The sequence below is a fragment of the Dermacentor andersoni genome, chromosome 10, assembly GCF_023375885.2.
Source record: "Dermacentor andersoni chromosome 10, qqDerAnde1_hic_scaffold, whole genome shotgun sequence".
NCBI lineage: Eukaryota > Metazoa > Arthropoda > Arachnida > Ixodida > Ixodidae > Dermacentor > Dermacentor andersoni.
In genome coordinates, this window is record NC_092823.1 from 32,132,917 (window position 1) to 32,147,545 (window position 14,629).

The following is a 14,629-nucleotide window of genomic DNA, read 5'->3' on the forward strand; positions in this document are numbered from 1 at the left end:
TGGAATAGGAAGAATTATCAGCACTTGATTAATTTAGCACACGAAAAACAGCAGAGATCCCAACATTCACTTTTTCCCCGCGACACCAAAGAGAACGTGAGCCGCACTTTCGCGAACGCACCTGCGAAACTACAGCGACCTCCTACGGTTTCGAGTCGCGGATCGTGTTACGTTGTTTGTCCACTGCGTGGTGCCCGTGTTGCATTGTACTCAAGGGTTCAAACCGGCGGTGTATTGTTACTGTGCGCTAGGATCTACTGTCAGCAAGTAGAGAACCAACGGGGAAACGCAGACCAAATACGTATGTCGCTCAGTAAGAGGAGAAAAGACAGGTGGCAAATATTTACGTTTGGATGCGAGCCGAGGCCCGCGGCTCGAGTAATAGACACAGGTGCGAATGAAAGAGTGCATTAAATAATATCCTTCGACCTCGAACTAATGCGCCTCAAAACGATAACAAAACTGCCTCGTAAAATTAAGAACAAATAATGTACTAATGCAAATTGATAAGTATTGTTTACTTTCAGCTATGCCATTTTTTCTTTCAGCAAATAAAAATACAATTCACTCGTTTCAACAAACGAACATACTTACTGCTATAGATAATTTCATGACAAGCATGCATATTCTTGAGAACTTTTGGCACAGCTACATGCAGCAAATTACTGGAACGTAATCACACATCAGTTTCATTTTCTGACTGCAGCCTTCAAAACCTGGAAACAGAAGACTGAGAATGACACACGCAGCCGCTTCGTAATGATAGCTGGTGCGAAGGTCAGCAATCCATGAGCGCGAGTGACACGCTACCGTTGCCACCGGTCTGGAACCTTTATCTCAACAGGTGCCACTTGCAACCTACTACACTCAATAGTGTGCACAATACATGGGACACTAGCAAAATGCCATATCTTTAAAAGTGAGCATTTCCACCTTTTATTCCTGAAGGGCTGTAATCTGTTGTTTATCTGTAAATATTTGTCTTGTACTTCTGCACACTTCCTCACACAAAAATTTACCCATCGTTCTTTCTTATGTGAGCATTCTCTTTTGAGTTCTTTTCTTATTGCGTTTAATATTTTTTGAAATGTAGAAGGCAGTAAAAATCAGGTGTTTTGGTAAGGCAAAAACAGGGAAACATTGGGAATATTGTCGGGAAGACCTAAGTTCAGTATTCTTCAAGTAACTTATACAGATTATTAAAACAAGAAATAATCCCTTTTTCGACTAAAATGTTCTATCTTAAGCAAAATCCCTCAGAGGAACATGTGACGGCAAATAGGGCTGCTTGTATATTCTGTGATGAGCTCCTCTCTACAAATCCTCATTGTCAGGCATTATGAATGCAGTTAAAAGAAGGCACTGTTTATTGTTTTATAGACTAAGTATAAGCTCTTGACACAAATTTATTGCAATACCAATTACATGAATCAGCCACCCTTCCTTGGACATAAAATAGGTAAGTAAACATCCTTCCAACATCGCAACTACCATTTGCATTGCAACATTACTTGGCTCCCCAGCCCATTAGCTCAGGCAACGTGTACGTAGCATGTGGAACCGTGATGCAGTGCTCCATTGCCAATTCATGTAACATGTGGCAAATTACAAAGGCAGCAACCTTTCATTCACTCAAGGCCGACCGGTGCCGGATATATATCTTTATAAATGCCACTTTTTTTGCTCTAGTCTTCAAGTGAAAACAAGGCTATGGCATCTACAAAGTGATTATAACAACAATATTATTAGTATGATACATCTTAACCACTTGCTTAAAAAAGGTTGGCAGTGTACATTACTTCATGTAGCACATGCACTTATTATCCTTCATAAAGGGCGAAAATGCCATTTCACCCAATTTTACGCAACGTGTACGTAGCATGTGGAAACGTGATGCAGTGCTCCATTGCCAATTCATGTAACATGTGGCAAATTACAAAGGCAGCAACCTTTCATTCACTCAAGGCCGACCGGTGCCGGATATATATCTTTATAAATGCCACTTTTTTGCTCTAGTCTTCAAGTGAAAACAAGGCTATGGCATCTACAAAGTGATTATAACAGCAACATTATTAGTATGATACATCTTAACCACTTGCTTAAAAAAGGTTGGCAGTGTACATTACTTCATGTAGCACATGCACTTATTATCCTTCATAAAGGGCGAAAATCCCATTGAACCCAATTTTCATAAACTTCTTATTGGTTGCACAGATGTGGTATTACAATTTACCAAAAAAAGAGGACTGTAATTACAGGTCTGTTTGATTTGCCTGCACCACTGTGAACCAGTTCACGCTGGTTCACTAGAAGTTCAGAAATTATGCAGCTCGATTTATGCAGTGCAGGCACAGCGTGGCATTTGATGCGTGGTCAATATGCAGACACAGTGCAGGCCTTATGTTTTGTCCGACTAATGTGCACGGTATGCGGTAAGTTTGAGAGGTCCTGAACTACTGGTATGATCGGCTTCTGAGGTAAAAGTACACCCACACCTGCATAGACATGGCAGGCCCATGTAAGCAGGTTTTCAACAGCGATTACGGCTGTGTGGTATGTTGTCTGCTGTGCTGTGGCTTTGCACCTGTATGCCTGCATCAAGTCAGCACCGACAGTAGAAAGGATGAAGCAAAATAGTGAACCAGCCCTGCACCTTTCCTGCACCTTTTGAAATGAATGTCGTGGTTCAGAGGGTGCCATTGCTGCACCACTGAAACTAATGGCACGGTGCAGCACTTCGTGAACTGGTTCAGGTGGTGCAGGCAAATCAAACATACCTTATGTGTAGTCGCCTGGTGTTTCATCTAAGCTTTATCATTTGAATATTACTGATGCACAGGCAGTAGTGTTAACGCAATGCTGTGATTAAGAAGCATCAACCTCAAACACCAAATTTCCACAAAATGAGGTAACAGCATAACCACATGTTCATGTTCAACAGCAGTGCTGTTTGATGCACTGCAGCTATTATTCTCTTCTGAAATCAAATAATTTGGAAACGCTTGAAGATGTGAAATGCTTGGTGAAAAACATACCTTGTGGATAGCATATTCCACTGTGAATGTCTCAGCCAAATTCTATAGTTGTGCGCGGCGCATGGAGGTCCCAAGCAAATTGCAAGGTAACCTTTTTTTCGTACACTCTCTTCAACAGAAACCTTCACAGTCTTATTAGGTGCTATATTTCTGTCATAGTGTATTCCCACATACAGCTGCTATAGGACAATAACTGACATCAAACAATAAGGGTGTTTGGTTCAGTATGCTTCTTCCTACTGTTACTGCTCATATTTATTGACATAGTTTAATAAAGAAGCTGAAGTGAAAACCTGCATACGAATTTTGAAAAAAATTGTGTACTTTTGGAAGAAGCTGACTGTTGTCTGCTCACGCTCGGCACGGCCCCTTGCATAGAAATTAAACTTTGGCTAGCCTGCTTATCGGTGTCGTAGCTGTAGGGGTCTTGTTAATTTCCATTAATTTTGAACACTCAACTAGCCTCGAACTAAGCAAAGCTTAAGAGCATATGTACACTTGTCAGCGCACAATCAGTCCTGATCAGATGCCTTGGCAGACTTCGCTTCATATCGAGCTATTCATAGCACTTCAAAATGCGCAAGTTGAATGTGGCTACTATTCATCGTCCAATCTGATGCAGTACAAAGCCGATCTGCACCACATAGCACAGCTAGACGTAGCATATGAGTGCAACCACTCATTCCAGCCCTGTCATACACAAAGCAAACTCTGCACATACACACAGCAGTTGCGTTGTTAGCTGCGGTCTGCTACGTTTTGCAGATACCGCGGCCACGGCGTTGTGCCACAATGAGTACGCTGGCTGAGCTCAGTGTGGCTCGCTGAGCACATCTGTGTTTGGCACATGGTAGGCGCCTAACAGCTGCTTCTGATGTGCTTTTCGTAGCAAATTATTTCTGAAACAGTCCATTTCTTTTTTCCTTTTTGTGCGCAACCAAACAGGGACGAAGAGGAGGAGCAACACAAGGACGAGCGCTCCTCTTCTTGGTCCCTGTTTGTTTGCACACAAAAAGTTTTTTTAAAAATGAATCTGTTCCAACTAGGCCGACTCGCAGTTAAGCCCATCTTAAGCTTAGGTGTATTTCTCGAGTTCAATAATGTGTTCCAGGGCCCCGTAAAAAAAGTAATACATTTGTGCCCACAGCTGAAAACAAACACCTAATGGTACTACTTAGGTGGTGGTCCACCACACTATAAAAAAATTATCTGCAAGAGAGGAGGTTGATGAAGTTAGCACCATTAAAGCTAAAATGCATCTGTAGGAACATGAACAGTGAATAGCAGCTTCTGCAAAGTTGAAGGAACTATTTGGCTGTAGCATAAACACTTCAGGAAAACTTGGATTCTCATGTCTAAAACAGGCTACAGTAATTATGATTATGACTGCCTTACAACCAAATATGTGTTATCTTCAGGGCTGAATACTTTTAGGGATGCAGAATGATTGCTGGCACCAGTCACCTGTTTGGTGAGATTACCGTAACCTCTCAACAGCCACCGAACTTTTCACAGAGTAGCGACACCCTCAGTCGAGTTCGATAAGAGCAAATGTGCATTGGTTAGGTTTCCCTTCTGACGGTTTTTCACCAGATAAAAACTAATACAATGTTATCGCATTATGCAAACATTGCCTATTTAAACATATATGCAGTTGACTTTCATTAATTTGACCTTCACGGGGCCGATGAAATTGATCTAATTATCCTGCAGGTCGAACAACTTAAACAAGATGCAGAAATAAATGCCAAAACACATCGCTGATTCATTTGGCAGTAGCTGTGCGATTATAAAATGCCTCCGAATCAAATGTGCGCTTTCTTTCTATGTGTCCAAAGAAAAACACCAACATAGAAATCTAAAGCGCACACATTTGTTTTGGAAGAAATATTGTTGTACAATGGCAGCCTGCTTTGTAAAGTCAGCTTCAGCGCAATAAACATTGATGCGGTAAAGCATACGAACACTCCAAAAGCGGTTTTGCTTTCTAGTCTGACTACACCTAGCAGGTAAATTTCGGCTAAATTTTTTTTTCAACAAAAGAAAGGAATGTGTTGGAATCAGGTAAAAGCAATAATCATACATTGTGAGGTACGGCTCTTGCTTAAAAAATTTTGCGAGGACATTCCGAAAATTTGCGTTTTTCGATGAGAAGCAACATGTGTTCAACACGTTCACCGCACCCCTAAGCCCCACGGATACAGACGCTGCCACTAAAGGGTCACTGTCCGGTTCACCATACTGAATCCTACAATGGCCTTCAGAGACCATATAAGTTTCTGAATTGTAGTGTGATTTTGTGAAAGTGAAAATTTAGCACTGTTGCTTCTTGAAGTAGGTTATGTGTTTTCTTGGCACTGGGACAAAAAAGATTAAATCTCAAGGTAGCGTGAAATGTGGCCACATATGCTTAGCCACAATGGCTGTGACTGAAAGCTATGCCATGTTTTTCTGTCCGACAGAGAAAGGGCTGCAATCGCTGGTAAGGAAACTTGGGTGTTTATGACCTTGCACACAAAAATTAGAATCGAAATGTTCTAATTGATCAACTGCAATGTGTGATCAGCCTTCGCAGGTGCCAGCATTTGAGTTTTAGCTTGACCATTTCATATGAATATACTGAGTTAAAGTAAACATACACGGCAGTAACAATGCTGGTAGTGACATCTTGTGATGCTTTGTTTTTATGCAAAACATTGTTAGTGCGCTCATTGAAGCAACACAAAGCAAAAGCCAGAACATCTTGTCAACAGACCTTATGCAAATATGTCGGCATCTGTTGATGTTGCGCAGCAACTAGCTTGTGGATGCAATGATAGGGGATTGCGCTGGCCACGGAAGCACAAGAGCCCACTGTAGCCATTGCACAGGGGTGAGTTTGCAAGTGAACGTACCATAGTTTACGTTAACTACCATTTTATAGCACCAGTAGAGAAAAATTCAAGCAGTCCTTGTGGGTAACATTGCAGCCACACCTCCTAAAATGCCCTGAATGATTAGTAATAGAGGCGTCGCATCCAGTCCAGTCCTACTGTATCAAAAGATATCTCGATTTCTGCTAAATGTAATGCGACAAACACATTACTGCTCATTCAGGACAGGAAAGAATGGACCCTTTTTCTTGGTTTCCAATAGAAGTAATTTTGTTTGAAACAAGTGTTACTTTCCTTCAGTTACGCACTAAAAAATGTTTATATACTATGGGAACTACGGTATCGGAGCCAGCAGTCGAAGAAGTGGAGGACAAAGTGACTAGCGAGCGAAAGCGGTGGTTCGAGGCTTGGCTGGGGCGCTCTTGGGTGCGGCCGACGAGGACTGGGGCCTATTGGCATGAACGGAGCAACCGTGCCGCTCCCACAATACAATTCGTTAAATAAGATTCACAGCGTTTGTGATAAAAGTGCTGCTCCTTATCCCCTCAAAGAAGGGGCAAAAAATTGGGCAGACACAATTAAAGCTGCTTATGTATGGGAATGTGAAAGCATTACAGTCGTTTTGGTTCAACGTATGTAGAGAGCACATGTTATAGGATTGTCGTCGACGAGCTGGCTGCATTCATACAGTGTCAGTCTTTCCACAGGCGTCAACACATCCACTAGGCACACCTTTAGTCAGACAGAACCATAGAACCGCCATGGCGCTGAGGAAGCATGCTCATCACGCACCCCAAAGGCCCATCTTCGATTCCCACCAAGAAGGAAATGAACCTAGCTTTGTTCACAGAGATATTAATTTGCTTTCTTTGCAGGAACCTCCCTGAGTAATTTGATGTCACTCCAAGCATTTTTTTACGCGGTTTCACTCTGTGTCACCGACCATTTCTGATACCCTTTTTGGTCACTGACGGATTTTTGCATAATGGAGCATATAATTCTTTCACTTAAAAGTGTTTTGATGCGCAGGCTCAATAATGACTGATGCATTAGCAAAGCAGATTCTAAGCTTCAGGGGTGAATTTGCAGTATACAAGTAAACTATGGAGTTAAAATTTTCGCAAGCCTCAATTTTTACCATGTGCCCATTATGACATTGTTTGATGGGCTAGTGCTATCATTAATTTACGGGATGTCTGCTGGCCTTAGAATAAGGTGATAAGCAGGAGTGGGCAGCGAGAAGATGTCTCTTTGATTGAACAAAATACATTATAGCATACTAATACTGTACAGAAGTGTTTAAGAAATACTCCAAACACAATTATAAACATACTTAGTGAAATTCAATATACAAATAAAATTGCACAATGCATAACATATATTGAAAGGTGTGATAACATCAGAACAGAGAAGGATCAGGAGATATGCAGTGGCAAAAAAATTGTTGCAATTTCTTCAATTGTGTTAAATATGAAGGCACTAATTGCTGCATCCACGACATTTCCCGGGAGACCATTCCACTTGCGTACAGCTTGCGGTAGAAAAGAATCCTTGGAGGTGTTAGTACTACACGAAAATTCTTTTAATTTTTTTTAATGATACGCCCATGTGGGCCTTTTGAAATGTGGCCACCGTGGCCGGGAATTGAACCCGAATCCTAGAGCTCAGCAGCGCAACAGCTTAATTGCCAAGCTACCAACGCAGGCAAAGCAACATTTCAATGCATGTACACACTGGACTTTCCGTCTGATGGCCTGCCTAAGAAAGTACAGGGCACCAATAATAATATTCATCCTCAATAAATTACCTCCACCATGTCCGGGATGGGTCTGGTCATGCACATGCAGTCCCTGGGCTTCCTGAATTGGGCCCGGGCTGGAAAATCAGATCTGTGCAGTGCTATAATTTACAATCTGATACCAAGAGTGGTGGGCCGTATAGAATAAGTCAAAATTGTAACACATACTTTTTCAAGCTAGGTCTATTACTACAATGAAAATACAGCCATTAATTCATCAGGAAAATGAGAAAGATAATTGGATAAGAAAACTTTCCAGGAGATGACTGGAAATGGCTCAAATAAAGCACAGTATGTTTAAATATTGCAGAGATATCTGCCATCCTCTTTATGTCACTTCAACAAATTAATGTATATGCAGAAATTAAAAGTTGTTCTGATATGCAAAAAAAAAAAGAAAATTGCTTAACTTTGGTTACTACTGCAGAAGCACTGATTGTGAAATAATGCATTGGTTACTTTCATTTTCTTATTAAGGCAAACTGGAAGCTGGTACAGCCATGGGAGCAATAATGGATTCAATTAGGGACAGTGTGGACGGGTCATGGAAGCGGCTGCATTTGCTGACTAGGCAGGACCTGTACAACATTCAAAGGGACTTCAATATCAACTGCAACGAGCGCCTGCACAATGACGACTACACAAGTGTCCTGCTCTGGGTGGAGAAAATGAAAATGCCGGATGACAATCCTGTACTGTTTTTTAAACAGCCAGGAATAACTGACAGTGCCACAGCACTGCAGCGTCAAAACAATGAGTTGCTTCATGTCGACGATTTCATGCTTATTATAATGACTAATCCACAACAGGAGTTGCTCCAGAAGCTTGGCAGTGACCGCCTCTGCATAGACGGGACACATGGCACAACAGGCAAGTGCTAAATGTGACTAATCTAGAATCGTGCTTACTTCTGTAAGACATGATAGCACTTATCACAAGGAAAAACTTAGTCACAGAAACTAGGATGGTGTTCACTAGCAATTAGTGTATTCATTCAAAAGAACAGCATACATATATGTAGAACAGGTAAAAAAAGAAAACATACAAAAATAAAAAATGAGGAGGACATGATTATTATTCCATTATTTAAGTTACAGAACATGCTGAAGGGCATTGACTTATATGGATGCAGTAAGTTCAGCTTCAAGTGCAGCATCCTTGCTTAGAGCTGTTTTCCCCCATTGTGATAGCTCGATGGTTATCACTGTGATGAGCAAGGATGAGGTGGGTTTGAATACCTGCAATGGTGGCTGCATTGTGATGAGGTTGAAATGCAATACCCTCGAGCACTCACTTTTGGTGCACATTACAAAAATCCCACGTAGTCAAAATGTATTTGGGAGTGCCCCACTGCTGCATTTTTCATAACTTGCGTGGTAAATGCTTCAGGACATTGGACCACCTAATTTTATTGATTCAAGCAATACTTGGCTACAAGAAATCCATGAAAATAAATACACACCAGCTTGCAGCATAAAACTCCAAAATAACTCTGCTTGTTTAAAAACCGCTAAAATTGTAGTGCCAGGTTCTTCATATAAGCTACAAAAATAATTCCAGCATTTCATGTTTTCTGGTCATAGCCAAGTTTTCCATCCAGCATTGCTTGCACTGACTGCTCCTATGTATTTGGAGCATACATCATAGCTGAAAACAGTGGCAGCAATATTCTCAAACACACCCCTCGTGTCTATGTTGTGCACGGACAACAACTTGCCCAGGCAAACCACTGTACCGACAGCAGCACCATTTTTGCATTATGATGCAGAAAAGTGAACAGATGTGCTTGGTTGGCACACCTACTCTCCTCTAGCCACCATAGCACTGATATTCTTAACCGTGCAGCAAATATTCTTCTCACGTCCCTCTCTGCCCGTTCTCTATGCTTTAGATCGTAAGCATAAGCCAGTTGGTGGAAAGACGAAGAAGGGAAGGGTTCCACAATGTTCTGGAAAGTAAGTTTTGTTCCACAAGGCCAGAAAGTTTGAGAAGCCTTGCTCTAGAACATTCAATGTGGCTTTTAGCCTTTTACTGATTCTACTATGAAGCCCCATTGCTTCTTTATTCACTTTTCTTGCTTCTATAAAGCTAGTCGAAATGCCCCCAGAAAAAAATTTGTGTCCTCTATGTGAATGGTTTCTTGAAATGTTGCAAGAAATGAACAAAGGTGTGTGTATGGTAAACTTGCAACATCAGTGCCACAAGAGTGGTCAAACTTCAGCTAAAAGCACATCTCCGAAGGTAGCAAAAATTTACAGCAACAGGTCCTGTTGCACAAGACACTGTTTGAATATTTGTTTTAAAAAGATAACCTAACCACAAAAGTTCACAATATTTATGCAGGTTACGACTTCCAGCTAGTGACGCTGCTTCGTGTGGACGAGTATGGAACAGGTTTTCCCGTCGCCTTTTGTATAACCAGCAGAATTGACAAGCAAGGCATGGAGGTGTTTTTTAAAGCTGTGCGCCAGAAAACAGGCCAAATTGCAACGAAGGCATTTATGAGCGACGACGCACCGGCATTCTACAATGCATGGAAAGCAGTGATGGGGAATGCTGACCGGCAACTACTATGTGCGCGGCATGTTGACAAAAACTGGAGGGAGAACATTCGGAAACACATCAAAGACCATCAACTCCAAGCACTCGTGTACAAGGTTAGTTACATAGTATCTTACAACTGCTTAAAGGTACAACCTATCTTCTTGTACAGAATAAGAATGCTAGACTGCATGGCTGAAAGCACCTAAGCTGCAGTGGTGAAAGCGATCGTCACTGCTGATTTTGCCCAAACAGCATGCTAAGAGGAAAAAAAAAGATGGTTAACCTGCATCAGTGCCCCTTAAAACTGCTGAAGCTATTCTAATCAGTGTTGGGAACTCGATTTAGCGGAGGCAACTAATACACATTTTGACAGGTTGAGAACGGAGAGTCGACTGGCTCAATTCAGAACTAAAAGCAGGTTTGCCAAGCGGCTGTGGTGGCATCCCCTTCAGGCGAGCAGAGGGCCATGACCCCAACGTCGAGGCACAGCAAACGAGGCAAACTGGCTTACGCAGAGAAGCGGGGACAACTTATAGACGGACAGTCGCTACAAGGGCTCCCCCCTCCCCCCAAGAATGCCGGAGACATTCTTGGGGGAGGGGGGGGGGAGTAGCCCTTGTAGCGACTGTGTGAAGTGTGAATTGCGGAAGGAATGAAGAGCTAATGTTCAAGATAGGCTGGTTTCATGGGGTCGCACGACACTCTCTATTCTTTGCTGCATAGATCAATTTTCTCTGAACGTGAAACCAAACAAAAGGGGCCTTCATAGGAAAATGGTGGCTTGATAGAGTCGGGCCGCAGAAAGACATGCGTGGTTGTGTCCATTGTCGGGAACTAAACACAGGCTGCCTGCAGGCGATATGTGGGTGACATAGGTCGAAGCTGCTCGAGCCAGGAATGTAGCCTTTTTAAATGATGTGCGGCCACTGGAACAGACGACGTTGTGTGCTGAAAAACTGGCCTGGAACGCCAATTGCTGACCCATAGAGCATCTCGGGTGAGCATCTGCAGGCTTGGAGTGATGCCTGTCACCGGCAAAAGATGCCGAGAGCGAGTGGGGCTTTACTAATCAAGGTACAACCAAATCAGGAAGGCCCACAAAGCTTCAACAAAGACACTCCCTCACCAGAACAGGAATTGGCCTTCCTGGTGCAGTATTCGGCCACCCCATGATTTCTATAATTAACCCATGGCCCTCAGTGCACGGCAGCTGCGGAGCACCTGACCAAGGCGGTGGTCACACATGTGACGCAGCTGAGGGTGCTAAGAATCTCTGAACCTGGACAGCCCGCCAATGGAAACTGACTCTGGCAACCTTTAATAGCCGAACTCTGTCAAGTGAGGCTAGCTTAGCAGGACTCTGAGGAACTATCAGATATTGTTTGGGATATCAGTGGCCTCAGTGAGATTAGAACTGGTGAGGCTTATACAGTGCTGACAAACGGCCATGTCCTCTGCTATTGGCCGCGAGATCGACCTATAGGTGGCAGCACCGCCGCCCCGTTAGTGTGGATGCGTCGCCCGTGCGGTGTGTGGAAGTGTACGGGCCGACTGTTTTCATTTCGCGATTCTCTGCTCCGTGCCCGCAGAAAATGCTTCATTTACCATGGTGAGATTTTGTTCGGTTCCGCAATGCAGCACATATTGCACAGAGCCAGGGATCAGCTTTCACTACTATCCCGCTGACGCGGCACGTCGCCGAGAATGGCTCGCCAGGCTTCGGAACGGCAAGGCGCCTTCCAAGTATGCGATGGTGTGCAGTAAGCATTTCGACGATGGTGCGTTCAAGCGTTCGCTGACGAAAAAGGATGGTGAGTAGTCAAATCTTATATCACATTTGGGAATCCTAATCGGCAATCTGGGCATTAATGCTTGCTGCATGCGTAGTTGCTGCGTAGTTGCTGTGCGTGTGAAGATCGTTGCAGTCCGCGAAAGTTTGTGTCGGCGTGGCCTGGGATGCCAGTAATGAGTTGCCTGTGCTTTCATATACTTCCGCAAGTAAATTAACCATGTCTCCACGCATGCAATTTATTTTATATCCTTCATGCGCCGCCTGCGCAGTGAATGCAAGGTTCGCGCTCAGCTACGAGTCCGTTTAAACGACCGTCACCGAGTGTGACTAGTTGTCACGTTTTCCGTTGTCTTTCCTCAGCCACGGGAACTGTCCTCAGTGTTCCGAAGTGTAAATACGAGCACCGAAACACAGCAAGTGTGTACGCATGATCTCGTACAGAATAAACAGTGTCGTTTCGCGAGCCTACAGCTGATGGTCCATTAAGCGATGAACGAACATGCGCGAGCGAATTTATTGCTACTGCTCATATTCATATATTTTTTATCTCTCTTTTATAGGGGGGCGGAAAAAATTGAAGCCCGATGCACTGCCAACATTGAACTTGCCGCAGCGCAGATTTGACAAGCAAAAGCTGCCTCGCAAGCCACCGGGTAAGTGATGCTGCTGACAGGCGTTCTTTCGATGCTTTTTATCCACACAAGCTGTTGCTTCATTCCTGCAGCGAACGAATTTTTCGTAATCCTATGCAGTTGCCCGACAGCTGATATGCAGACTCGCGGTTGGTTTTCGGTGAAAGTACCCAAATGCACGTGGAACAATCGTATTCAATAATGCGCAACCCCCCAATACCGTCTTTCTTCATTTTTTTGTAATAGCAAAGAGAGCCCCTGTTTCAAGGCAATCAAGGATGCCAGGAAGCATAGCCGACGATGTTGCAGGTGAGTTAGAAATTTCATTTATCCCTCATTATGTGCCCAAGAGGATTACAAAACTAATTTAAATGTTGAGCCACAGTTTTTCCGGAATTATGTGCCTCGTAGTCGCCTTTGGATAACTTCTGCGAGCACAATGGTTTTGCGTTTTCAACGTAATTCACTGCCTGGTGTATGGTGCAGGTCATGCCTCTGTTCATGAAGAAAATCCTGCTGAGGAGACTGCGTACGAAGGTATGCTTCTGCGAGATTACCAAATTGGCTACTATTTTTGCTAGCTAGCGTTCTGACTTGGCATGACAATAAAGTATACTTGGCACAACGAAGACACATTGAGAATAGTTCCACACATACGAGTTTAGTGTACTAGTAACGTCAGATCTATTGTGCATTCGTTACAGTGCCACAAGATGATATCCTGGAACAGTTCGCCGAGATTGTGTGTGCACAAACTGGCACACTACGGGATGCCTGTGTACAAGCGAGTCCTCTCCCAGTCATTGGCCGCCCCAAGCCTCTCCTTTCATGTGCGGTTGGGCAGACAGACGACACCATCAAAGTGCTCACAGGATTGCCATGTCTGCAGCTGTTGAGGAATATAATTGATGAGTTCGCTGCCTTGCGCAGAGTATCCATTCCGAGAGGTTTTGCATTAAGTGACGAAGATACCGTGCTGATGGTTTTTGTGAAACTCTACCACAACATAAGCTTCAGCTTTTTATCTGTTCTTTTTTCTATACACGGAACAACTGCATCGAACATTTTGAAGAATGCCATATGCATTCTTGCAAATGTACTTGGAGAGGCGGTGTTTCCTTTGCAAAGAGTCAGTCCTGGAACACTTGACAATTTATTTCAAGGAATACAAGGAAACTCGCATTGTATTAGACTGCACAGAGGTGGCCCTTGAAAGGCCAGGTGACTTGACATCGCGGCTGCTTACCTACAGCCAATACAAACGCCAGTACACAAAGTATTGATTGGCGTTGCTCCAAGCGGCATGATAACATTAGTTGGGAAAGCGTTTGGAGGTCGCGCTTCAGACACGCAACTCACAGCCCACTCAAATGTACTCAACAAATGCGCGGCATATGTCGACCGTGTTATGGTTGACAAAGGTTTCCTGATAGAGAACCTTTGCGACGAGACCAGGGTTAGTATGGACAGGCCCCCTTTCTTAAAGAAAAGGGAACAGCTTGAAGAACATGAAGCAAACAAAAATCAAGCGATTGCAAGAGCAAGAGTACATGTTGAAAGAGCCATTCAACGTGTCAAAGCCTTCAAAATTGTTCAACAGAGGTACCCCATTCAGCTCCTTCCTGTTTTTGACAAAGTCATCTTGTTGCTTGCTGGCATAGTGAACTTATCAAAGCCAATTTTGGGGGAAGACAAGTTTCTACCAAATATCTAAACAGTGCACAAAGTTGAAATAAACGCGAAATAATACCAGGTGTTATATTGTTGCCATATCAATACGTACAGTGGTCACTATAGTGCAGAAAGCACAAAGAGATAAACAAAGTGACAACATCAACAAATAATTTTGAGAATTGCCTTTCGCCCTGTTCGCTTATTTATTGCAGAATGCTTTCAGGAATAAATGTTCGAAATGTTGCTACATGCGTATTGTGCGTTTCTTTTGTACAATGTGC

The 14,629-nt window shown here is 43.3% G+C and overlaps 1 long non-coding RNA gene across 1 annotated transcript; it reads left to right on the plus strand.

Annotated features, from left to right (window-relative positions):
- The first annotated feature begins 12,608 nt into the window (after positions 1–12,608).
- Positions 12,609–13,515, plus strand: LOC140213774 (uncharacterized). Its single transcript, XR_011890714.1, has 3 exons — positions 12,609–12,983; positions 13,161–13,211; positions 13,379–13,515. It is a non-coding gene; the product is annotated as an uncharacterized lncRNA (long non-coding RNA).
- Positions 13,516–14,629: the final 1,114 nt, after the last annotated feature.